Source organism: Aquarana catesbeiana, linkage group LG08 (assembly GCF_042186555.1).
Source record: "Aquarana catesbeiana isolate 2022-GZ linkage group LG08, ASM4218655v1, whole genome shotgun sequence".
In the NCBI taxonomy this organism is placed as follows: domain Eukaryota; kingdom Metazoa; phylum Chordata; class Amphibia; order Anura; family Ranidae; genus Aquarana; species Aquarana catesbeiana.
This window is the reverse complement of record NC_133331.1, coordinates 195,487,747-195,513,540: the sequence shown is the minus strand read 5'-3', so window position 1 is coordinate 195,513,540 and position 25,794 is coordinate 195,487,747. Positions and strand designations below refer to the sequence as shown.

Sequence of the window (25,794 nt, the reverse complement as noted above, 5' to 3'; positions counted from 1 at the left end):
GTGGCCTTATCCAAGACAGGTTGTGCGCTTCACTACTCCTCTACGTCCATCCCTAACAAACACACGTTCTTACCAGTTACCAACACGTTCTAATCATTTCCAGGGACAGAGATCCTAGACGTGTATACACCAGCCATGGAAAGAATCTACATTCTCTATACACTGTCTATACACAGCTCCAATAACATCCGGGACAAACCTTCACCCAACTTCAATCATCAAAACTGCTGCAGCTCTAACCAATCAGCTTCCGACTTCAGCTTCTTCACTTAAGCTTTGATAATAAAAGCTGGAAGCAGATTGGTTACTATTGCACAGCTGCACCAGTTTTAGTAAATCTCCCGCAATGAATACAGAAATCTTCCAGTAGGTATGAAAGCTCCAATCACATACAAGCAATGCAGCAGAGTCCCATTTTTTGGTGCACACCATTCACTTGTACAGGCTGTCCTATGCTACAAAGAAGCTCCTGTACCTTATTTTGGAGTTGTTTTTAGCGCGTTTGGGGTGTTGAATGGCAGCTAAACATGTCTTGTTGCGTTTTGGAAACATGCACAGAAACGCGCATTGCCGATACGCTCAGGTGTGAATGCAGCCCAATTCTACCAAACTGGAGAAGTTTTTTTTAAAAGTAAAAACATCTGTCACAACAGGGCACCCAACTTTATTAAACAGCTTGCCAACCCTCCGTAATACATTTACTGGCGCAGGTCGGCTCGTACAGGCATCATCACAATCATCACAATACCTGTATGTCATGGCTTTCTTTCAGGTCCGCACATGCACTTGGAAGCTTGAGCTGCCATTCGCTGAACCGCAAGCTGATCAGCGGGTCCTTCCTAATAATTTATTGCGAGCACCCTTTTATTGGCTGAGCGAATGACAGAAAAGAGCCCTGTGTTGGTAAAAAACACAGGGCTCTCCACAGAAAGCAGCAATGCAAAGGAGAGAGAAAAAACTGGCACATTGTTTAGTAAAAACAGCACCCATTAATACTGGTTAGGCACACAATCCCAGCCAGTGTCATTAGTACAATACCCATGTATATTAGCACCGATCACTGTATTAGTGTCACTGGAGAGGTCAGTGGCAATAAGGCTTATGCTGAGTTTACATGCCACGTTTAGCCACGTCTGCAATTAGAAGCGTTTGAAAAAAAAAAAAATAGCCAAAAATGAAAAACGCCTGGAAATGAAACGCAGCTAAACGCTAGTTACCGTGTTAAGAAGCATCTGTCACGTGAAATGCCTCTAAACACAGCTTCTGAACGCATTTTTGTTGGGTTCCAAAAAATGCCTCTAAACTCAACTGCCTAGAAAGGACTATAAGGCTGGATTCACACCTATGCAGTTTTAGTGCTTTTTGCATTTTGCAGATTTGCACTACAGTCCATTTAACATGGTTTCCTATGGAACACGTTCTGTAGTGCAAATCTGCAAAATGCAAAAAGCACCAAAAATGCATAGGTGTGAATCCAGCCTTAATGACCCTGTGTAAATGTACTGATAAGATGACAGAGGAGAGTTCAGGAGCAGTTGGAAAAAAAAAGCCCAACTACTCCTAAACGTCCGTTTACTAGCAGCAGTGTACATGAGGCCTGAATGTAAACGGGAAGTTTTACAACATCTCCTGGACAATTTAAAGAGGAGTTCCCATTTTAACAAAAAAATTAAAAGTCAGCAGCTACAAATACTGCAGCTGCTGACTTTTAATAATCGGACACTTCCAGCGATGCGGGGGATAGAAGCTCCGCCCGTCCCCCCCTCCGTTTTGCGGCGCCGGCACTGCAACTGTGGGCGCCCAGCTGTGCACCCACTGCGCATGCGCGAGCAGTGCCGCACGCCGTGATTGGCTGCTCAGTCATCTGGGACCTGTAATGTGTCCCAGATGATTGACAAGAGGGAGGGGGCAGAGTTGAGCCCTTCCTGCACCGAGGGGAAGTGATGTCACCAGCCCAGTCACCCCCTAGCAACAGACATTTAGAGGTGAGTAAAAAAAATTTTTTTACAAATGTTTTTTTTAGGAACATTCGTGCTTTTTTTTTTTTTTCGGTGGAACACCACTTTAACTTGACAGATAGTAACCAATTTTTAAAAACATCCGTTTCGCCACGTTTGCGTTTAGAAGCCTTCCTTCCCCCAAATAGTAAAAAATTAAAAAACACCTTACGCAAGTTACCGCGTTTACAAGCATTTGGCCTTTCAAATGCCTCTGAACTTCTGTCCTGCACCCCAAAAATGCAATGCATTTTCAAATTCCACATATCACATTTTACAGTACACCAGTGTGAATGGGCCCTAACATGGCTTCCTAAGATCCCATTCCCAACTATGCCCTTATAGTGCATGGACGTTTTTCCATGCAGGAAGGTGCATAGACTTAAATGCAAGTGCATGCATGTGCATTTTTCATAGGCTTTTATGTCAACAACCGGTCTCCTACAAGTTTATCTAAAACTCATGTTAACAAATAGGAGGTACACAAAACGTAAAAAGTGGCAATAGCCCTGGTTCACATTGACTGCGGGAATGAAATGATGCGAATTTCATTCCCTCATGTGAGTCCCGATTTCGGCAGCAATTTCAAAGACATCTGTGAGGGTTTCTGCACAGATGTCAATGGAAATCGCACCCCAAAATCGCAAAAAGTAGTACAGAAACGACTTTTTGAAATCGTTGTGGCGTCGCACCGATTAGGACCGTGCCATTGCCGGCAATTTGACAAATCGCACCAATGTGAACCAGGGCTACAACCCAAAAGCAAACAAACATATTGCCGCTTACCAATTCTTAGATGTGATGGATGCATTACTTTTCTTTTTTAGGCTCCCATTTTATTTTCAGCTGTTGGTCATTGCAGTAAAATCCAGCAACACTAAATTTGGTCAGTTCAGCTGAGACCAGCCAAATTTTCGATCTATATATCGTCACTTTGGTTGAACAGAAGGGGTTCTACTGATCGACCTCTGTTCAAATACCCTGTTGGAAAATTTCTGCTCTATCAGCGCTGCAGCACTGATCTGTGTATTCTGATGGTGGAGAAGTCTCCCTGCTATCAGAATACACAGACACAGTGGGGAGGATTCCCCCCATCCACCTCGAATGAGGGAATTAGATCAGTTTTTTCATTTAAACCACTGGCTCATTTATGGTCAGATTTACCCTGGGTTCCCACCATTGCGAATTGGATGTGGGATCCCCTGAAACGGTGAACCAGCATGCACCGGCCCCCTGCTGTGAGACGGATGTGGCCATGGTGTGAACCGAGCCTTCAACAGGACAAGCTGTCCTACAGATGTAGTAATTAGAGGGTTAAGCCAAGCCATTTAACATGGACAAGGGTGTCTAAAATGATCAGCTTTTATGTAAAACCCTTATCCCAAAAAGAAACAAAACTGTTGCCATAACTGATTATAAGCTGGATTTTGGTTTTAAATTGTTAGTGTACCTAAACCTGCTAGTCCATCTAACACCACTTTCCCCTCAGACTGACAATGCCGCTGTTCAAAAGGGGTCTCTGTTGCGCCTTCATCCAGAGTGGGAGTACCCCAATACAGGCGGTGTGTTACTAGGCAGATCACCAGGTGAAAAAGGGGGGGGGGGTGGGAGAGGGACACCCCAAAGAAAGAAATGAATGCAGCCACCACATCTAGTAAAGCGCAATATATTCCATTTTTGGTTTGGGGTTAAAGTGGTTCTAAAGGCCTTAAAGTTTTTTACTTGATGCATTCTATGCATGAAGATGGGGGAAAAAAAAATAAAAAACACACACACACTTCCGATGAGTAACGTAATTGTGATCAACACAGGTGGGGAAACTTAAGTGGGTGGAACTCGGCTTTAATGTAGTCTCTGCATTAGGGTAAAAAGCCTTCCAATACCAGTGTCCCTGACTGCCCTCCCCAACACTTACCCAAGTTCTGTATCAATCCAGCACTGTGTCAGGCTGCATGTTCTCGCCTCTCCCTTCTCACAGGCTTGGCTGAAAATAGTGGGAAAAAATTGGCTCTTACTGCCCTCAGTCAAATCCAGTGAGGAGGGAGCAGGACCTAGCCGTGCTGCATGTGTCTATAAAAGTACACAGCCCAGCTCAGAATCGAGTCCGCACATGTCATTCTGCAACAGAGGACCAGATTCAGACTTTGAAAGTGTAGATCTGATTACAGGAGAATGTTGGTGTGGTAGTAAATTTTCTCTGGAATCACAAACATGGTAGGCAAGTTTAAGATGAAATGTTCTCTGGAACTGTACATTTGTAGGATAAGTCTAGAGGTACCCACATACCTACTACCTACATACCTATATATATTTCTTGTACTGTATGTACATCATGGGCTGCTTTCACAGTGAAAGCGCCAGCCATTAGCAGTAAGATGTCGCTTGTTTACGCAACACTTTTGCGCTGCTTTTCGGACGCTTTTAACCCCCAAAAAAAGGGATAACAATTCCTGTGTTGCCCATTCATTACAGCGCTCCCAAACTGCACCAAAGATGCTGCTTGCAGGACTTTACTGACCGTCCCGCAAGCACACCGCCCGGGTGTGAAAGCACCCATTGTAATGGGAGGCAGTTTTCAGGTGCTATTTCTAGCACTAAGAACTGCCTCAGTGTGAAAGGGGTCTTAGTTATACAGATGTTAGAGTTATATTGAACAGACTACCAGAATAACACAGAAGACAGTAGTGTGATATATTCTTCTCTTGGTATGTACGTATTGTATGTACTAATTCAGCTGCAGCTCACACTGGGCAGAACACATCTGAATAACCAGTCACTTTGCTACTAACTATAATGAACTAAATTCATTATGACATAACAGATCAGACAGCTAGACTGGATAGTCATCCAGTGGTGAGCACATTTACCCGTCCTGTTCTGAGCACAAACCGTTTGGTTTCAGGAAAATAAAGGACAAAATGTCTCCTTTCTTTGATTCCAATAGAGGTTTGTGGGTTATGAGCCTTTTGGTTCTTTGCCTAACTTCTAGTAAGTAATGCTAAAATTTTGAACAGTACTTTTTTTTTTATATGACCTTTCACTGTGCCCTCCACATTTTCTGTGCTCTTACTCGCTGGAACATGCTGCACTATAAGGGGAGAAGTCCAAGTTCATCTCATGGCATTTACGTAATCTGTAACCTCTGCAACAGTGTGTTGTTGTTCATTCAGGCAAACAAACCTACTTTGAAATCAACCTAAAAAAAAAAATATATATATATTATATATAAACCCAGTCCACAATCTGTACAGATAGTAACAGATTATAACATATTCATTTTACAGAAATCTGGTAATACACAAAGTTTGCGAAAATAATAAAAAAAGTTATATTATTATTTTAGCAAAAACTTTGTGTATTACCAGATCTAGATCATCTGACATCCGAATGGAACTTTTTGGTGCCGAATCCAAAAATGCAGGATGCACTTTGTCAGAAAACTACAGTTTTTAAACAAAAATATATATTTTTATATATAAAATTGTATTACAGTCCACTTTTAATTAGTATCAATTTAAATTAATATGCATATATTGTTGGCCATTATTGGCACCATAAATGCAAGAAAAGCTCAAGAAGAATGAGTCTGCAGTCTCTAACCATCTCTTGTATCATGTCTGCAGTCTCTTACTTAAACACACTGCTAATAGTGTTAGCAAAATTTCCATTTATTGCACCTCTAGCAGACATGATACAGGAGATCAATGCAGCCTCATCAGTGCCCATCATGTACAGCCTGCCAGTGACTGGTAGCGTGATCTCACGCTGTGTATCAGAGCTGGATCCGAGTCGCTGCGCAGCCGCTGTAACGATGTCCCGTCTCCTATGACACACGGCACAATGATTCCCGGTGTTCTCCTGAGAAAGTTTCGCTCGGCGGATAAGGACCCCCCTCTACTGCGCAGGCACTGCGCATGCACAGTAGGATCCGGCGGAAATAGCCGAAGAATAGCTGAAAATCAGCTGTACACGGCGCCTGTAGGAGGGCCGCTCGCCACGCTTCGGGCACGGCCTCGCTTCGCTCGGCTCTTTTAGATTCCCCCTCTAGGTCCACTTGGATGGCGGGGAAGGAACCTGGACTTAGGGTACAGGCGCCGTGCACAGCTGATTCAAAAGTTTGAGTTTCGGCTATCTCCGGCGGCTGACAGTAGTTCGTACTGCGCAGGCGCTGCGCCTGCACAGTACAGGGGGGGGAACTTATCCGCCAAGGGAACTTTCTCGGCAAGACACTGGCACTGGATCAGTGTGCCGTCCAGCACAAGAGGCGGGACAGCGTTACAGCGGCTGCACAGCGATTCAGATCTGACACACAGCGTGAGATCGCTCTACCAGGCATTGGGAGGCTGCATCTCAAGACACTCATGAGAAGAGGAGGAGGGAGTCCGACAGGATGATACATGTGCAGCGACCGCTACTTTTTCTTTTCCTTTCGGCAGATATGTTACGGTGGCCGACATTTCAGTGCACCACCAATACACACACTAAAGCAGAGTAATCTTTTTACTAGAAGTCACAATAAATGGGCACTTCGAAGAGGGGTACACTTATTCACTTTGACATTTTAAGGTTAGTCTATTGCTAATTTAAAATAGACTGGTACCCATATATTCCATGAGCCACAATCTTCAATTCTACAAGTGGGATAAATCATATTGGACATGACCGAGTACACATGGATTGAAATTTGTCCAGTTCCTTCTGGAAAACCAGCATTTGATCAGCTACTGCAGCCAGTGTTTGCAGTGCTGATCAGTGTATTCTGATGGGAAGGGCAAGCCCCACTGTCTGAATACTAAATCACAGCGTGAGAGATCCCTGAATCCACACACATCGCTTGCAGGGACCTGAGTTCTCTCCTCCCCCCTCCCATTTAACCCACTGGTTGGCGGGGCGGGGGAGGGGTAAAAAAAAAAAAATGTTTTTGTTTTTTTAAGTCTACTAGAGCCCGACAAGCCGATCCTATCTGTCTTGCCCCAGTCTAATCACATGCTGATCTGACAAACAGGTTTGGGGGTATTTGAGCTGTACTATTTCCACTGTTTTGGGCTACATAGAACGTCACATAGTTGCTTAGGAGCAGCTGGTTTCACTTTTAACTAATCAACACCATCTCAGGAGACGAGGAAGCCATCAATGCTGGACTTGTTTTTGAAGGTAATAGAAGTATTACTGTCATTTTCTTTGCTTCAATACTAAGGAAACAAGGTAGCCTACTACCAACACTTGACACAATTGCAATAGAAACGGCTGGTGATGGGCTGCACTGACCTGTTCACTTGTTTTTACACTCGTTCAAAAATACTGATGCTTATCAAAGGTGCCTATAGCATTAATTCAAATTAATAGGGGCATTTGATAAGCATTTAATGAACATTAATAATGACCCCCCCCCCAAACATCTTATGCGTGTTTGCATCGCAATTGACATGCATTTTTGCCATGTTAAAAACCGCACAAGCGCCTATTAACTGTAATGTAAAAACGTGTCACAAACCCATGCCGCCACATTTGCGGTGAATTGCCATAGACTTGAAATGCTTCAACTCCTTTCAAACTCGACATGAAGCATCAATTTTGAATCTAACGCTTCAACTTTCGCACTGTGCGCTGTCCATATTATCAACTGCATAGGTGTTGAGTGTTAAAAACCCCTCTCAAAATGCCCACTTTCAATGCTAGTGTGAATTAGGCTCAAGGGTTCATTCACAGAGGACCATACAGCATAAAAGATCCATTCGCTTTTACTTCTGTTACAACCTAGAGCTGTGTGCAGACAACCTATGTTGGTCAAAGGAGACTCGGCGGCTGTACAGAATTGCCCGCACATCAGAGTTTCACAGGAACGGGTACGCATCCTAAAACGCACACTGTCTGTATTCGTAGCTCTGCACACCTGTCAATGCATTGGTGACTACATACAGCCTCAATCTCCATTGACTAAGATAGGCTGCATGCAAGTAGTTCCACAAGCATAGACAAACGGCTCTTGCATGGTGGACAGGCCTCTGCACCCCTGGGAATGAGCCCTAAAAAACTTGGTGGAAAACAACTAAAATAGTTTAGCGTACAATAACCTCCAAGTCCACACCATCAAATCAGCAATGCAGGTCCCATATTTTTTATTGACAGTCATTCCTTGTAAGGTTATTAGCAAATAGTAATAATGCTGCTTTCCTAACAACTTTCACAGCAATGAGTGCAACTTTGTCCACCAAGGCTGAGGTCTCCAATTTTGGTTAATTCCAGTTAGTATTATTTATTTTTATATATATATATATATATATATATATATATATGTATGTGAAACTGCAAAAAACACATATGCAGCAAGCTCACCTACAGACACTAATGAGAACCAAACCACTAACCAATCTTAAGAAGTGACCCCGTCACCACTAAAGTAATGCCATCCTGCAAAAGAAAATGCTCTATATACCAAGACTGGGGGGAGAACGAAAAAAAACCCCACAGTACGAGTACTTTGTATGCTGTTCACTGGCTGAAGGCACCAAAGTTGCCACTAGATGGCAAATAGTACAGAAGTGATTTCCTCCTGCATAAGGCCCGGTTCACACTTGTGCGATGCCAGACATCGCATGTAATTCACAGCGCACTGCTGTTCACATTACATGCGATGTCTGTGCGGTGCGATATCAGCTGTACAGATAGTATGGCTGATATCACATCGCATTCAGTCCAAGGACGCACAGGACCCTTTTTTCTGTTCTGACCAAAATCGGATCGCATGTGTGTTCACACATATGCAATCCGATTAATGTCCGAACTGTCAGTTCCCAGTGCGATATGCAAGCTGAACTGGGGGTGTCGTTAACAATGTATTGACACTCCCCAGCGATTCGCATATGGCAGTGTGAACTGACATGCGAGTTTCTGCGATGCGGGAACCCGCAGTGGATTTGCGGTGTTCTTGCATCGCACAAGTGTGAACCGGGCCTAAAAAGTGTTCTTAATGCAGTACAGTATGCAGAGTGACATTTACATGTGTGCATTGTTACAGTGTGAATGGCCTTTTGTTGCTAGAATAAAGGAAGTTCCAAGAGTGCATGTATGTTATAAGCATGTAAACTTTATCACAAGCTTTCACATGCGTGCAGCATAAACTATGGTCCTTAAACAGTTACTCAGATGCAGATTTTTCTACTTTCTTTATGGATCCTTACACAGCTGTGTACATAGGCCCATAGAGAAACTATATAGCATAAAATAAACACCACCACCACTCAATGAACATACTGTATAAAACACGATTTATCATGCCTGTGTGCGCAAGCCCTAACAAAAAAAAAAAACAAGGGAACTTGTCCAAAAATGATTATTTGTACACAATTATAGTATTTATTTTATCATGGCAAAGCAAGCTAAAATCTCAAGACAAAATTTGTGTGCCATATCCCAGGAGAATCATGTTGGTTGTCTTCCCATCTGTTGACAAGTCCTTTTTTGACTTTAGAATATACACTGTACACTTTACACTGTATCATATCCTAGTTCTGATGTTAAGTGAGAGGATTGATCAGCACTGTGTGTGGATTGTCCAAAAAATGGGGCAAGAATTAGGATTCATCCAGGCCCGGCCAATGATTGACTGTCAGCACCCAGTGGTCAGGTCGGAGCTTCCCCGAACACAGCTCTGTAAGAGCCCATTCACACAGGGACGACTTGTCAGGCGACCTAGTCGCCTGACAAGTCGCCTCCCGTTCTGTGCTATGGAACCGTTCTAAGGGGAGCGACGCAAGTCGCTCCGACTTAGAAAAAGGTTCCTGTACGACTTCGGGGGCGACTTGCATAGACTTCTATACAGAAGTCGTTTTGCAAGTCGCCCGGGCAGTCGTTTGCAGGTCGCCTCGCTGAGGCGACCTGCAAGTCCTGTTGCCCCTGTGTGAATGGGGTCTGAATGTGCACAACAGAGCTGTGTTCAGTGACAGGGGATCTCGTTTGTTCATTCCCTGCTAAGTGGAGAATTAAAAGCAGCACAGTACACACAAACACTTGTTAGGCACACATTTAACCCCCTTGATTGCCCTAGATATTAACCCTTCCCAGTCAGTGCCATCAGTACAGTGACAGTGATTATTAGCATTTTTGGCCAAAAATATATTAAGAGCTTTGATTTTTTTTTTTTTTTTAAATGGCATATGTTTTATAGCAGAAAGTAAATTGCCGATCTTTTCGTTTATATAATAAAATACCCAAAAGATGATCAAATACCAAACGAAAGCTCTATTTGTGTTAAAAAAAAAAAAAAAGTATATAAAATTTCATTTTGGTACAGCGTTGCATGACAGCACAATTGTCAGGTAAAATAGCACAGTGCCTTATAGCAAAAATGGCCTGGTCATGAAGGGGGCAAAACCTTCTGGAGCCGATGTGGTTAAAAAACATCCACAGATTGATTAGAAAAGTCTGTCTCCTGCAAGCAAGTGCAAAGTGGGATTGCTGCTCTGTGTGGAAGCAGAGGTCTCTCTGGAGAAATCCGATATGCCCATGTGGATTCAGAGCCAGAATTCTCCAATCAGTGGAGAGTATGCAACTGCATGGACTTTCTCCATCCCAAGGTTGCACTTTCATTTTATATATACAAAATAAAACTGTTCTACAAGTGAGCAGAAACAAAAACTGCACATAACTGGAATATCAAATTGGGAAACATATTTCTAAGAGCGATCACCAATTAGTAACATAGCTGCTGATCTGCCATATTTTTCCAGTAGATGGAGCCAAAATCCCAGTTATTATACATGCTAAAGACATTAGTTGACATTCACTGCAAGCGAATCCTACTGGTGTATGAATTTTAAATTGCATGGAATGAAACTACTTGTGAATGTTAAGGGATTGTCACATTTTACTGCTTTATAAAAATGCCCCTTTGAGGATTACCATCTACCCAGTATAATGAAATGGGAGGCTGACCTTGACCATACGTTTAGTCAAGACCAACAGAACAATATTATTAGGTTTACCCTCAAATCCTTAATTTCCACGAGGAGCCAGGAAACCCTTTTAAAAACTCATACAAATTGGTATCATACGCCGACTCTTCTACATAAATTCTTCCCAAACACTACTGTCCGATGCTGGAGATGCCAGGAGGAGCGAAAAACAAACAATGTTACACATCTTACTGAAGAGAGGTCTGGAAGATTGTCCAAAAATGTACAGGATTATGAGGTTCCGAGAGACCTGGCCTTTTTTCTGCTCCATGTTTCAAACATCTCAGCTAAAATTTACAAACGATCTATAATTTGTCACCTCAACGCCGCCAAATCTTGCATCCCTCTTACTTGGAAACGCCCGCAGCCACCGACCATTGGTCTTTGGCTTATCAGGGTGGAAGAAATAAATAAGACGGAGGATCTTGTGCTTATGGCACAGCATAAGCATGAACGGGATCCCAAAACGTGGACGTTGTGGAACATGTTTGTCTACTCTGACCGGGGGGGGGGGGCTCTTTTTGATGTATAGGTTGCTGACTAAAGAATTGCTCCATGGTCACCCCTGCTGGGCAACAGCTTATGTGTTGTTTAAACCCCCCCCCCCCCCCCTTTTTTTTCCCCTCTTTCCTCCTCTTTCCTTTTTAAAAGCAGACTATTGCAAGCACCCCTTTCACTGTTAAATGGTTTGTCTCAACCCTTTTATTGCTCAGTCAGTCTGGAAGCTGAAGATTAAAAAAAAAAATTACTGTCTGGATCAAAGGGCAATACAACTATGTTGGGGGTTTATTGGGGTTGGAGAGCCTGCGATTCCTGACCATCCTACCAATATTCCAAACTTTGAAAAAGGCAACTGATTTGGAAAGGGCAAGCAGATCCAATAATCTAGATACAAGATGCTAATGACAAACTTGTCAGATGTTCTTAGTTCCCTCTAGTGGAGCAGTCTGGATTAGTAGGTCATCCTACACAGTCAAAGGAAGGAGAAGCAGAAGTGAAGTATGAGAGGGGAAAGGCAAAGTATACAGCTACTCCTTAGGAATTTGTGTTTAGGAACATGACAGAGTTACAAAGTTACACTAGAGGAGCCAAACAACACTTCTTCCTGCAGTCTGTCCGTCCAATTCCAGCAAAGGTAGTCAATGTTTAGATGTTAGCTGCTGTTCTCAAAACCCCTATAGAACGAGGTGTTTGAATCCAACTACACTCTAAGCACATGTGAAAGTTGGGCTTTTTCCCTGACCAAAGCAGCACAGCCCACCCACTCAAATGCTTTGTCACCCCGCCTTGCATTATTTATTTTTTTTTTTTTTAAACCAGTTCTAGATAAATCTCTACCTATGCTCTCTTTCTATATAGTCCCAATTTAGTGCCAGTACACAGGGCGCTGGGACAAACTCCTCTGAACGAACTTGAAACCGACGTTTAGAAGCGTTTATTAAGATAACCTCATTAAAACCCTCCCCAAGCTCAAAAAACATTGTTATTTAACTATTTCAGCCATTTTGACCAGAGTGAGTAGCAGCAGCAGAGAGAGCAGCTGTATACTTGTATTTGCCTCTATTTCTGTGCTTTTTTTTTTTGCAATGGATGCCATAATGAGCATATGTGATGTGACAGCAGGCAGGTAAAGGTGTCCTTTTATGAAACCGAGATCAGCTGCGATCCCAAGTCTCGCCGCTGATCTCAGGTCATTACCAGTTTATGAAACTGAGGTAATCAGCGGAGAACATGTTCTCCGCAGATTATCTCAGCACAGTGAGAATCTGTAACTGACTGTCACAGAAACGGCCAGTTTATGAAGGTGCGATCTCAGCACCTCACTGGCGATCTGTGACAGAATTCTCACTTTCTGATTCACCATTTCAGAGGTGGAGAATCCGAGTGAGAAGCACGAAGCTGGATGAGTATTCTGGAGAAAACAGTCAGAGCACATCTTCAACACCATTACACACCCCAAAACCAGCAGGATAGGAATTTATAGTGTGTGTGTGTATGTGTGTGTGTGTGTGTGTGTGTGTGTGTATATATATATATCTCTATCTATATAGATAGATTTTTTTTTTTTTTTTTATAGATGCTCACGTCTCTGGCTGGGTTCACACTTACACCTACATTGACATCTGCGAACCACTGCGGGAGTCAATGTAAAGTTAATGACACCCCCAGATCATTTCACAGATCGCAGTGCGAACTATGTAATAGTGCAGGAATCAGATCACATGGGTGTTCACACCCATGCGATCCGATTAGAGTGCGGACCAAATAAAGGGTCCTGTACCATTTTGGTGCAAATGCAATATGATTTAGGGCCGGTTCCCACTGCTGCGGTGTCCGAGATCGGATGTGATGCGATTTCAGCCATACAGATAGTATGGCTGAATTCGCACTGCATTCAGACCAAACTCGTACAGGACCCTTTTTTTGGTCCGCAGCAGAATCGGATCGCATGGGTGTTAACACCCATGTGATCCGATTCCTGTCCGAGTTTGCAGATCGCACTGCGATATGCGAACTGATTTGGGGGTGTCGTTAATTTTTAGGCCCGGTTCACACTTGTGCGATGCCAGACATCACACAGGCATCGCATGTAATTAGCAGCACGCAACCGTTAACATTACATGCGATGTCTGTGTGGTGCGATATCAGCCGTACAGATAGTATGGCTGATATCGCACCGCATTCGGTGCAAACACGCACAGGACCCTTTTTTTCTGTTCGGACCAGAATCGGAACGCACGTGTGTTCACACATATGCGATCCGATTCATGTCCGAACTGTCAGTTCGCAGTGCGATATGCAAGCTGAACTGGGGGTGTCGTTAACAATGTATTGACACTCCCCAGCGATTCGCATATGGCAGTGTGAACTGACATGTGAGTCGGTGCGATGCGGGAACCCGCAGTGGATTCGCAGTGTTGTCGCATCGCACCAGTTTATCAATTTTTATGTTTATCAATTATGAAATATATTTTATTTTAATTAATAAATATTTATACTTGTATACTTTATTAAAACATTTTTTAATGATTATAAATGTATTTTGCATTTATATAAATGGTGTATAGCTGCATTACATATGTGGATTACATTAATTTACTATACACCATTCACATTTAAATAGGCACATGTATGATCTTTAACCACTTAAGGACCAGCCTCGTTTTGAATTTTAGGTGTTTACATGTTTAAAACAGGTTTTTCTGCTAGAAAATTACTTAGAACCCCCAAACATTATATATGGTTTTTCTTCTAACAACCTAGAGAATACAATGGCGGTCATTGCAATACTTTTTTTTGCACCGTATTTGCGCAGCGGTCTTATAAGCACACTTTTTTTGGAAAAAATTCACTTTTTTGAATAAAAAAATAAAACAGTAAAGTTATCCCAATTTTTTTTTATATTGTGAAATTTAATGTTACGCCAAGTAAATTGATACCCAACATGTCATGCTTGAAAATTGCGCCCGCTCGTGGAATGGCGTCAAACTTTTACCCTCAAAAATCTCCATAGGCGACGTTTAAAAAATTCTACAGGTTGCATATTTTGCGCTACAGAGGAGGTCTAGGGCTAGAATTATTGCTCTCGCTCTACCGGTCGCGGCGATACCTCACATGTGTGGTTTGACCACCGTTTTCATATGCGGGCGCTACTCGCGTATGCGTTCGCTTCTGCGCGCGAGCTCGTCGGGACAGGGGGGTTTAAAAAATTTTTTTTTTATTATTTATTTTACAATATATTATTTATTTTTACACTGTTTAAAAAAAAATAAAAAAATTGTGTCACTTTTATTCCTATTACAAGGAATGTAAACATCCCTTGTAATAGAAAAAAGCATGGCAGGACCTCTTAAATATGAGATCTGGGGTCAAAAAGACCTCAGATCTCATATTTACACTAAAATGCAATAAAAAAAAAAAAAAGTCATTTAGAAAAATTACATTTGAAAAAATATGCCTTTAAGAGGCGTGGACGGAAGTGACGTTTTGACGTCGCTTCCGCCCAGCAGTGTCATGGAAACGAGTGAGCGCCATCTTGGCCTCACTCGTCTCCAGACACACCACGGCACAGGACGCGATCGCCTCTGCCGCTACCGACGGCTCCGGTAAGCGGCGGAGGGCACCAGATCGCGGCGGGAGGGGGGGAGGGCCCTTTCCCGCCACCGATAAAAGTGATCTCGCGGCGAATCCGCCGCAGGGACCACTTTTATCTGAAAGCCGGCCGCCGCACGAAAACGGGGATACCGGGGTTATAGCAGCTAGCTGCTGCCATAACAACGATATCCCCGTTCAAACTTAGGACGTACATAGTCGTGCGGCGGTCGGGAAGTGGTTAAATATTGATAAAAATAATGTTTTTTTAATAATTAGGTTAATGTATATTGTGTAGGGGGAATTTAACTTTATTATTTTATTAATATGTTGGGGAATAATGTGTGCTGATTCGTGTTACACTTTTGTATTTTATGCTTCCTCATACTGTAATCCCGCTACATCACACGAGATTACAGTGAGAGGAGCCGTTCTCAGGAGTTCCCGGCATTTGTAGATTGCTTCTCAACTCAACATGTGAAACGATCTACACACTTTCATAAACAGGCATTCAGAGGAGAGCGATCTCCTCGGAGAATGCCTGAGAACTGAATCGTGGTATTTTACCGCAGTTTCATAAAAGGACACCAAAATCACCTAGTTGCATCCAGGTTGGAAAATATGTATGCCCTAGATTAAGGCTTTATGCCAACTTATACCACTAGGGGGAGTGCTGGCAGTCCTGCAGGGGAAGAGTTAATGAGACCAGCTGTAGTAAGTGGGCTCATTAAGACCTCTATAAAAAACCCCAGCATGCTTAGGGAGATGTTCCATCCTGGAACCAGTTCTGTGTTTGTGTAGACTGGGGAGTGTGAGATCTGTCCTGTGCGGTGAGTCAACGCCTGTGTAGCAAACGTCTAAAACAGGGAGATAGGGACTGGGACAGCACCAGGCTGTACCTAGTTGTTAGATAGGGAATCTACGTGTGTAGAAGTGGTCAGTCTGACTGGGATTTCTTTTCAGGTTTCTTTTTATTTTGCTGTTATCTTTTTCACTGCATATAGTAATAAAATGCACCTTTTTGTTTGTTTTTTTTTCACCTACAAAGGCTGTCTGCTGTGCCTGATTTTGTGTGGGGAACCCATCCAGGGGGTCACATACACCCACTGCCGAGCTAACCCCCTCACAGTGAGGAAATGCTCCTGACATTGCTCTTAATGAGGCTACAAAATTGTGTGCGAGGTCCAGTCAGAGTTCGTCGCTATTGGACCCATACATTGATTGCGTAGCGAATGTCGGATATTTTTCCAACATGTATGTACAGCTGTGTACCTACCCCAACAAATTTTTTAATTTCACAAGCATGTCCATTGCCATGTTTGACCTTCTACTATAAAAAGTACAACCCAGTCTGACATGCATGGACACCAACATGAGGAAGAGTGTGTCACCAGAGGAACGTCTGTTGGTGATGATCAGGTATGTCTATCGATAGATGTATTATTTTTGTTTTTCCTTTTTATTTTTTTGAAAAAAAAATATTTTGTCTATTTTATGCAAATTTAAACGTTAATTCCATTTTTTTTTTTTTTATAATTTATATATAAATTTTAGTGTTGTTTTTTTTGTTTTTTTTTTTGTTTTTTTTTTCTTTATACTTTATTAAAAATGTATACATTTTGGGAATTTTTTTTTTTTTTTTTCTGTATATGTAATTTCTTATTTTATTTTTGCATGCAAATATTTGTTGCTAAAATTGTTATATTACATTTTGAAATTGTGCTTGCCGACCGTCTGCCACAGTTATACTGCGGCAGAATGGCACAGGCAGGCGAATCGCCATCATGCTACGTCGGGCGCATGCGCCCCCCCCATGATTGGATTCGATCAGTAACCGATCAATCCCCAGGCCAATTAAATCTGGCCTGGACCTGGTGATCGCTCCTGACGAATGATATCCTTCACCTGTCTAACTGTAAACACTGACAGGGGAAGTGATGTCATCTCTCCTCCTGTCGGTCTTTTCGTTCCAGACAGAGAGGAGAGAGCATCTAAAAAGTGAGTTGCACCAACACTACACTAACACCAGGTCACGTAGGCACACAATTCACCCCCCCAGTTAACCCCTTCACCACCTGTCACTATGTCACCCACTACAGCAATCAGATTTTTTTTTTTTATCGTTGTACTAGTGTCATTAGTGGCACTAATCAGTGTTAGGTTTAGGGTCCCCCCCAACCCCCCGAATAAAGGTTAAACCCCTTGATTACCCCCTGTGATCACAGTATAAGTGTCACGGGTGACGCAGTTTAGCTAGTTTTTAATACACACACACACACACACACACACACTGTCAGGGCACCCGCCATATTTTACCCAATAAAGGTTAAACCCCCTAATTACCCGGCGGGTGATCAAAGTTAGGTTTTAGCGCCAGATAGGGTCTGTGTCGCCCTGGCAGCGTCAGATTAGTGCCAGTACCGCTAACACCCAGGCACGCACCATACTTAGTATTATAGTGTCTGAACAGATCGATATCTGATCTATACTAGCGTCCCCAACAGTTTAGGGTTCCCAAAAATGCAGTGTTAGCGGGATCAGCCTAGATACCTGCTAGCACCTGCGTTTAGCCCCTCCGCCCAGCCCAGCCAAGTGCAGTATCGATCAATCACTGTCACTTACAAAACACAACACACATAACTGCAGCGTTCGCAGAGTCAGGCCTGATCCCTGCGAACACCAACCGTATTTTTGGTAGCATTTGAATCAGTTGCTAACAGTCAGGAGCTTGTTTACCTGTGAGTCTCACTACTGGACCAGTAAATTTAGAGACCAAAATGTCAAATCGAAGTTACAGTAGTGAAGAGGCCTACACGTTTGAGCATGACAGATAGTGAAGAGGAAGTCACTCATCTGTCAAGATTCAGGCTCAGAATACGAATCTGTAGACAGCAGCGGCACCCTGACAGATAGCTATGACGACGGAGTTGTGGTCCCTGCCAAGGTCAGGTGTACCAGACCCTGATCTTCTGCTGATGTTGAGGTGCAAGAACCACAGGTCCCTCATATGGAGCAGAGCCAGTACTAGCGCCGCTATTCCTTCTGGTGAACTGGCAATCACCAGCGGCCTAGTACATCCTGGTCATAAATCCAGCACTGCAGTAACACGTGATGTAGCGAGTCCCATAAGTGCAGTTCAAGCTGGTGAGGTGGCAAGCACGAGTAGTGTCCCGCTGCCACTAAGAAGACAAACACAGGCCCATTGAGAGCCCATAGTGCCCTTCCTGCTGCATTCACCAATCCTAATTGGGAGCCCACCACTTCTGCAGCACCCGTGCCCCCCCCCCCCCCCCATTCACTGGCCAACCCGGAATTCAGGTGGAAAAAGTTGATTTTACGTCACTTGATTTTTATTCGCTGTTCTTCACCGAAGATCTCTATAGATCTATTGTGGACCAAATTTTATATGCTGGTCAATTAATCGCCGATAATCCCCAGCTGACCCTTGCCAGAGAATGGAAACCTATTACGGTCTCTGAATTTAAGACCTTCCTGGGCCTATCCCTCCTCATAAGCATAACTAAAAAGAGTGAGTTGCGGTCATATTGGTCCACTGACCCAATTCATCATATGCCTGTGTTCTCTACCTCCATGACCAGGACACGATACGAGCAGATCTTGCGGTTCATGCATTTCAATGAACTCTGGTAGTCCTTGGGGTGACCCTGAATTTGATCGGCTCTACAAAATTCAGCCCCTCCTAAACCACTTCAACCAACGTTTTGCAGCCTTGTTTACTCCCCATCAAGTTGTCTGCATTGATGAGTCCCTGATTACGTTTTTTTGGCCACTTGTCATTCAAACAGTATCTTCCCAGCAAGTGTGCCAGATAGGGGGTCAAGATGTATAAGCTCTGTGACAGGGCCACAGGCTATACATGTAGTTTTATGGTTTACGAGGGAAGAGACAGTTACGTAGAGCCGGAGAAATGCCCTGACTACATAGGGTGCGCTTGAAAGATTGTGTGGGACTTGGTGTCACCCTTATTCGGAAAGGGGTACCACTTGTATGTGGACTATTATTACACAAGCGTGCCACGTGTCATAGGCACAAGTACACAGGGTCTCGAAGGATGTGATGGCCATCACATTTTGAGACCCTAATCTGCAATATTCAGTGTTTTTTGGGGTTTTTTTTGTTTGTTTTTTTTTACAGTTTAGAAAAGTGAAAAAAAAAAAAAAAAAACACAAAAAAAATAAAAAATCCAAAAATGGTTCTTTCAAGACAGCACCTTGAGAGTGTGGCTCCACCCACTTGACAAGAAACACAACTCCAAACTTTAAAAGGAGGCTCCTTCCCATTTATCAGTTTTTGTGTTTCCTCTGGAGGGAACACATGTGGGAGTTTGGAGCTCTGAAGGTGTTGTCCTGAGAAGACAGGCTCCCTACTCCCACTATTTTTTCCTACCTCAAAAGAGCCGGTTCCTCCCATTTCCACAGGCTTATGGGTGCCGGGTCGATGGGCTCCTTCTCCCTCGTCAGTGCTCGAGGAGAGCCAGGACTGCTCCAAGAATCGCTGGGGCGGGCGTCAGGCACAGCAGGCACTTTTGTATTGGCCAGGACATGCTTTTTTCCTGACGCCGCCATCTTGGGAAGGGCAGTCAGAGGACTGCATCGGCCGGAAGTGGGGCGGCATCTGACGAACAGGCGCTGGGTGTCATTTCCGCCGGAAGCGCAAGGGGAGGAGAGAGGAATAGGTCTGGTGTCTACATATTTCCAGTTCCGGTCCGGTGCACAGGTGCTATTGGAGTCCGGAACCAACGTTTTTCACCACAAGCATGACGCTGCTGCCTAAGCATGGACTCAGGAACCGCAGCAAGTGGGACAGGCACCAGGTAAGGAGCAGACTGTAGTTTCTGCTCAACTTTACTGTGGGGTCTCCCTCTAGCTCTCTTCTCCCTAAATGTTTAGTGGGGCTTGAGGGTATTTTTTTTTTTTTTTTTTTTTTTTTTTTTTCCCCTGGTGGCAGAGGGGCCTGTCAGGGCACATGAGTCTGTTGTTTTTTCTCACTGTGTACCTGTGGTGAGCATCTTGAGTATTTAGGCTGACTCTAAAGGATGTTTGGTTTTTTTTTTTTTTTTTTTTTTTTTTTTTTTTTTTTTTTTTTTTTTTTTTTCTCTCTTTTTGTTCCATTATCATGGCAGACCAAGAGCTCTGACCCTGGGATTAAAAAGAAATGTCCTTCATGCAAAACTAAGTTAACTGAAGGCTGGAAAGACTGTGTCAAGCATGCATTGACTCCTTGGTGAGGGAAGAAACTGCTTCCGCATGCAGTGATCTAATCGCATCTGCCAAAAAGGAATTGGATGCTACCATTCAATCCTTCAGATCCTCACTCACAAATTCATCTGCAAGTCAGCCCACTACCTCACAGTCCTCTCAAGGCTCACTGTTAGTTCCGGCAGTGGAGGCAGAAATGGGTCCTCTGAACCAGGAAGGGCTTTCCCCCTCTCATTCTAATGAATCAGATGAGGATGGGGATGAGCTGGAGAAGGTCTTCCAAATCTAAATTGTCTTTGGATCAAGTGGATGGCCTTTTGCGGGCTATTTATGCTACTCTGGGCCTGGAAGAAGAGCATAAGGAAATGTCTTTACGCGACAAAATGTACGCAGGGCTTAGCAAGCCCAAGTCTCGTACCTTTCCAGTCCACGCAGTGATTTCTGAAACAATCAAAAAATGGGCTGATCCTGATAGGAAACCATTCTTCTCTAGGGCTCATAAGAGAAGGTTCCCTTTTGATGAAGGCCCAGCGGCTCTCTGGAATAAGGTTCCAAAACTTGATGCAGCCTTTTCTCAGGTGTCAAGATCTACTGATCTGGCATTTGAGGACATGGGGATCTTAAAAGACCCCATGGATTAAAAAAAAAAAAAATGGATCAACAACTCAAGAGGACTTGGCAATCCATTGTGAGCAACCTTAAGCCAACAATGGCAACTACTTGCGTCTCCAGAAACTTGGAGTATTGGGTGAATCAACTTAAAGCTCATATAATAGCGGATTCCCCTAAGCAAGAAATCCTTGATTCCTTTTCTACTCTCTCAGCGGCCGTAGCCTATGTCTCTGATGCATCAGCAGAATTTATCAGGATGACAGCTAAAGCTGCAGCCCTTACTAATTCAGTTAGACGGGCATTATGGCTAAAGACCTGGCGGGGGGACGTAGCATCTAAAAAGAAATTATGCGGAGTCCCTTTCCTAGGGGATTTGTTTGCAGATAAAAAAAAAAATATATATATATATATATCTTTTCCTGTCGAGAAGAAACAGACAAACCTCCTTCCCCTTTTTTTTTTTTTTTTTTTTTTTTTTTTTTTTGTCCTCAAAGGGCTCAGGAACATAACCAGCCTCAAGAGAAAAAGAAAAGTTGGTCAGGGAGGAGGGGAAAAGGCAAAGGGAATGTCCTTTTCCATCCTCCTGCGTCATCCAGCAAGACGCAATGACAGCTGGTTACAGGTGGGTGGAAGACTTCAGGGCTTTCTCCCCTATTGGGCAAGCATAACAGAAAACAAGTACAGTCTGAATATGCTAGCCCAGGGTTACAGAATAGAATTTTCAGATCTCCCCCTAGAAAGGTACTTGGTGACAAATCTTCCAAGAGATGTAACAAAATCCCTAGCAATGAAGAACTTAAAGTTAAAGGATCTGATAGATCAAGGGGTTGTGACTCATGTTCCACAGGGGGAGCTTTATCAGGGATTTTGTTCCCATATATTCCTAAAAAAATAAAAAAAAAATCAGATTTCCGATTAATCCTAAACCTCAAACCGCTCAACAGATCAGACATATACAAAAGGTTTAGTATGGACTCCATCTTCACGGTCAGAAACCTATTGACAAAGGAATGTTTTATGGCATCAATAGACCTTCGAGATGCCTATCTGCATATCCCCATAGCCCCGCGGTCTCAGAAATTCCTAAGGATGGCAATAAATTTGGGCAAAGAGGTTCTGCACCCACAGTTCAAGGCCCTCCCCTTTTGGTCTTTCTTCTGCCCCACGAATATTTACAAAGATAATGGCAGAAGCGCTTGCACCTCTTCGCCTGCAGGGGATTGTGGTAATTCCGTTTTTGGACGACCTACTCTTCTTCTTTGCCTCTTCCAGGGAAAAATTGTTAGAGGACCTCGGAAAAGCCTGAGGTCATCTAGAAGCCTTGGGTTGGATTATAAATATGCAAAAGTCACATTTCAATCCGGCCCAGGAAGTCCTATTCCTGGGGTATCAGATCTGTTCACGGGAACAGTTTTTCTCCCAGAAGAGAAAAAGGTAAGTCCAAAATGTGGTAGCCTACTTACAGACAAATCGGGAATTATCTGTCAGGCAAGTCATGTCATCCCTAAGAACCCTAACCTCAACCATGCCAGCCATTCAATGGGCAATGTTACACTTCAGACTTTTCTCCTGAGAATATGGAATCACAGGACAGAATCTCTGGAAGCAAAGGTAAAAATCCCCACCAAAGTCAAAAGATCGCTTTGGTGGTGGAGACAGGAAAATCTGTCAAAGGGCCTGCTCTGGTCTTTTCCAATAGAAAAGGTGGTAACGACAGATGCCAGCGTGTGGGGTTGGGGAGCTCACTTCGGTCAAAACTTCATGCAAGGAGTGTGGTCTCACAGAGGCAAAGAGGTCCTCAAATTGGAGGGAACTAAGGGCAGTCGCCTTAGCATTAGATGCCTTCTCTCCAATCCTTCAAGGTTACCATGTCCAGGTCCTCTCAGACAACGCCACTACCATAGCCTACCTAAACAAACAAGCAAGGGGGCACAAGAAGCAAAACACTGCAGTTGCTAGCTTCAAAGATCCTGATTTGGGCAGAAAATCATGTACGGTCCTTATCAGCAGTCCACCTCAAAGGCACCTTAAATGTAGTGGCAGATTATCTAAGCAGAATTCAGGAGGCAGAATGGAGCTTGAATCCGGAAATGTTTGCAATGATTACCAGGGCCTGGGGTCAACCAGAAATAGACCTATTTGCGTCAGAAGAAAATACGCATCTCCCAGTATTCTTCTCGATTCACAGAAACGACAGTGCCCAGAGGACAGATGCGTTAATTCAGTCCTGGAACTTCCATCTGGGTTACACCTTTCCTTCTTTTCAACTGATCCCGTTGGTAATGCCACTTTTTCCCCCTCTGTATTTTCCTCAATAATTCTAATTACTCCATTTTGGCCAAAAAGGGCATGTTTACCACCATTCTACAGATGGCAGTCAAACCATCTTGGCCACTGCCTCTCCGGCAAGACTTGCTCCTACAAGGTCCGATACAGCATCTGGAAGTGGCAGGAGCAGTTAAGAAACAAAGGTCTGTCACAACCTTTGGTAACTACCTTACTTTCCAGTAGGAAAATAGTGACCAGAAAAATCTATGCTAAATATTGGAAAGCCTACAACTGTCATTCGAAAAAGGTAAAAAAATTTAGTGTCAATTTTAGAATTCCTTCAAAATGGGGCAGACAAAGGCTTGTCAGTCAGCACGCTTAAGGTGCAGATAGCTGCTTTTGGGAGTTTTTCTAGAAAGGCCAATCTCTTCTGAGCCCTTGGTTATAAGATTTTTCAAGGCGCTTACTAGATCCAGACCAGCTCCGGCTAAGCACTTTCCCAATTGGGACCTATCAGTGGTCCTGCAAGCCCTCACAAAAGAACCCTTTTGAACCACTACAAGAAATCTCTCTAAGGAATCTTATTTTTGGTTGCAATAATGTCAGCAAGGAGAATTGGTGAGCTGCACGCCCTATCTGTTAAAAAAACCCATTTTTAACCATCTACACAGATAGGATTATACTTAAAACCGATCCGGGATTTTTACCAAAGGTGGCGTCAGCCCACAATAGGTCGCAGGAGATCATCCTGCCAACCTTTTTGCTCTAACCCCTCGGGGGAAAAAGAAAGCAATTTACACAATTTGGATGTAAGGACTTTATTACAGTATCTGGAAGTAACAAAAAACTTTTGGTCCTCGGACTCTCTGTTTATACTTTTTTCTTGAAAAAAGAAGGGCCAACAAGCGTCTAAGGGGTCAATAGCTAGATGGCTTAAATCTGCTATTCTAGCAGCCTACTCTCAATCGGGGCGATCTCCCCCGCTGGGAATTAAAGCACATTCTACCAGGGCTCAAGCCACTACATGGGCAGAAATAGCTGGTGCCACCCCAAATCAAATTTGTAAGGCGGCTACGTGGTAAAGTTAACTTATGTTTGTCCGTCATTACAGACTGCATCTTCTGTCAGCAAGTGAACAAGCTTTTGGCAGAAAGGTCTTGCAGGCTGTGGTCCCTCCCTAAGTGGGTAAGTCTCTATTATCCTCAAGGTGCTGTCCTGAAAGATGTTAAGGGAAAAATCAAGTTAGACTTACCGGTAACTTGTTTTCCAAGAGTCTTTCAGGACAGCAGCAACCCGCCCTTATTGTATTAAATTACTATGCTGTAACTAACCATGTTCTGATTATGTGTTCCAGCTTGGGCCGGAGGTTCTCTACTACTACTACTACTACTGATAAGTGGGAAGGAGCCTCCTTTTAAAGTTTGGAGGTGTGTTTCCTGTCAAGTGGGTGGGGCTACGTTCTCAAGGTGCTGTCCTGAAAGACTCTTGGAAAACAAGTTACCGGTAAGTCTAACTTTTTTTTTTTTATTGTTAACCATCATTTGCTTAGCAGGTATTCCATTCAGCTGCATTGCGGATTTATTTATCTTGACAGCAACAGCGTTTTGCAAGCAGTGGGAGGGAATGTCCCCCACCACCACCTTCCATGGTTTTCTCTGGCTTTCCTGTCTCAACAGGGAACCTGAGAATGCAGCCGGTGGTTCCACCAGCTGACCATAGAGCTGATCAGAGACCAGAATGGCTCCAATCATCTCTATGGCCTAAGAAACCAAAAGCTACGAGCATTTCATGACTTGGATTGCACCGGATGTAAAACGCGCCATTGGGAAAGCATTTTATCACACCGATCTTGGTGTGGTCAGATGCTTTGAGGGCAGAGGCGAAATCTAATAGACCCCAATTTTTAAAAAAAAGTACCTGTCGCTACCTATTGCTATCATAGGGGATATTTACATTCCCTGAGATAATAAAAAAAAAAAAAAAAAAAAAAGCAGCACCCCCCTGCTCTCGCGCAAAGGCGAATGCAAGCGTCGGTCTGACGCCAGATGTAAACAGCAATTGCACCATGCATGTGAGGTATCACCACGAAGGTCAGATCAAGGGCAGTAATTTTAGCAGTGGACCTCCTCTGTAAAACTAAAGTGGTAACCTTTAAAGTCTTTTAAAAATGTATGTAGTTTGTCGCCGCTGTACAGTAGTGTGCGCAATTTTAAAGCATGTCGTGTTTGGTATCCATGTACTTGGCCTAAGATCATCTTTTTTATTTCATCAAACATTTGGGCAATATAGTACGTTTTTAGTGTTTTTTTTTTTTTTTTCCTCCCCAAAAAAATAAGTTTGAAAAATTGCTGCGCAAATACTTTGTGGGGAAAAATAAATAAAGACAGACCATTTTTAATCTGTAGGACCTTTGATTGATATATATATATATATATATATATATATATATATATATATATATATATATATATATATATATATATATATATATATATATATATATATATATATATATATATATATATATATATATATATATATATATATATATATATATATATATATGTGTGTGTGTGTGTGTGTGTGTGTGTGTGTGTGGTTCAAAGTAATTTTCTTGCAAACAAAAAAAAAAAAAATGTTCATGTAAACAGT

The 25,794-nt window shown here is 43.1% G+C and overlaps 1 protein-coding gene across 2 annotated transcripts in view; it reads right to left on the bottom strand.

Annotated features, from left to right (window-relative positions):
- The window catches only part of ADK (adenosine kinase), a 315,535-nt gene that overhangs the window by 275,080 nt on the left and 14,661 nt on the right, over window positions 1–25,794 (bottom strand). The window lies entirely within an intron of this gene.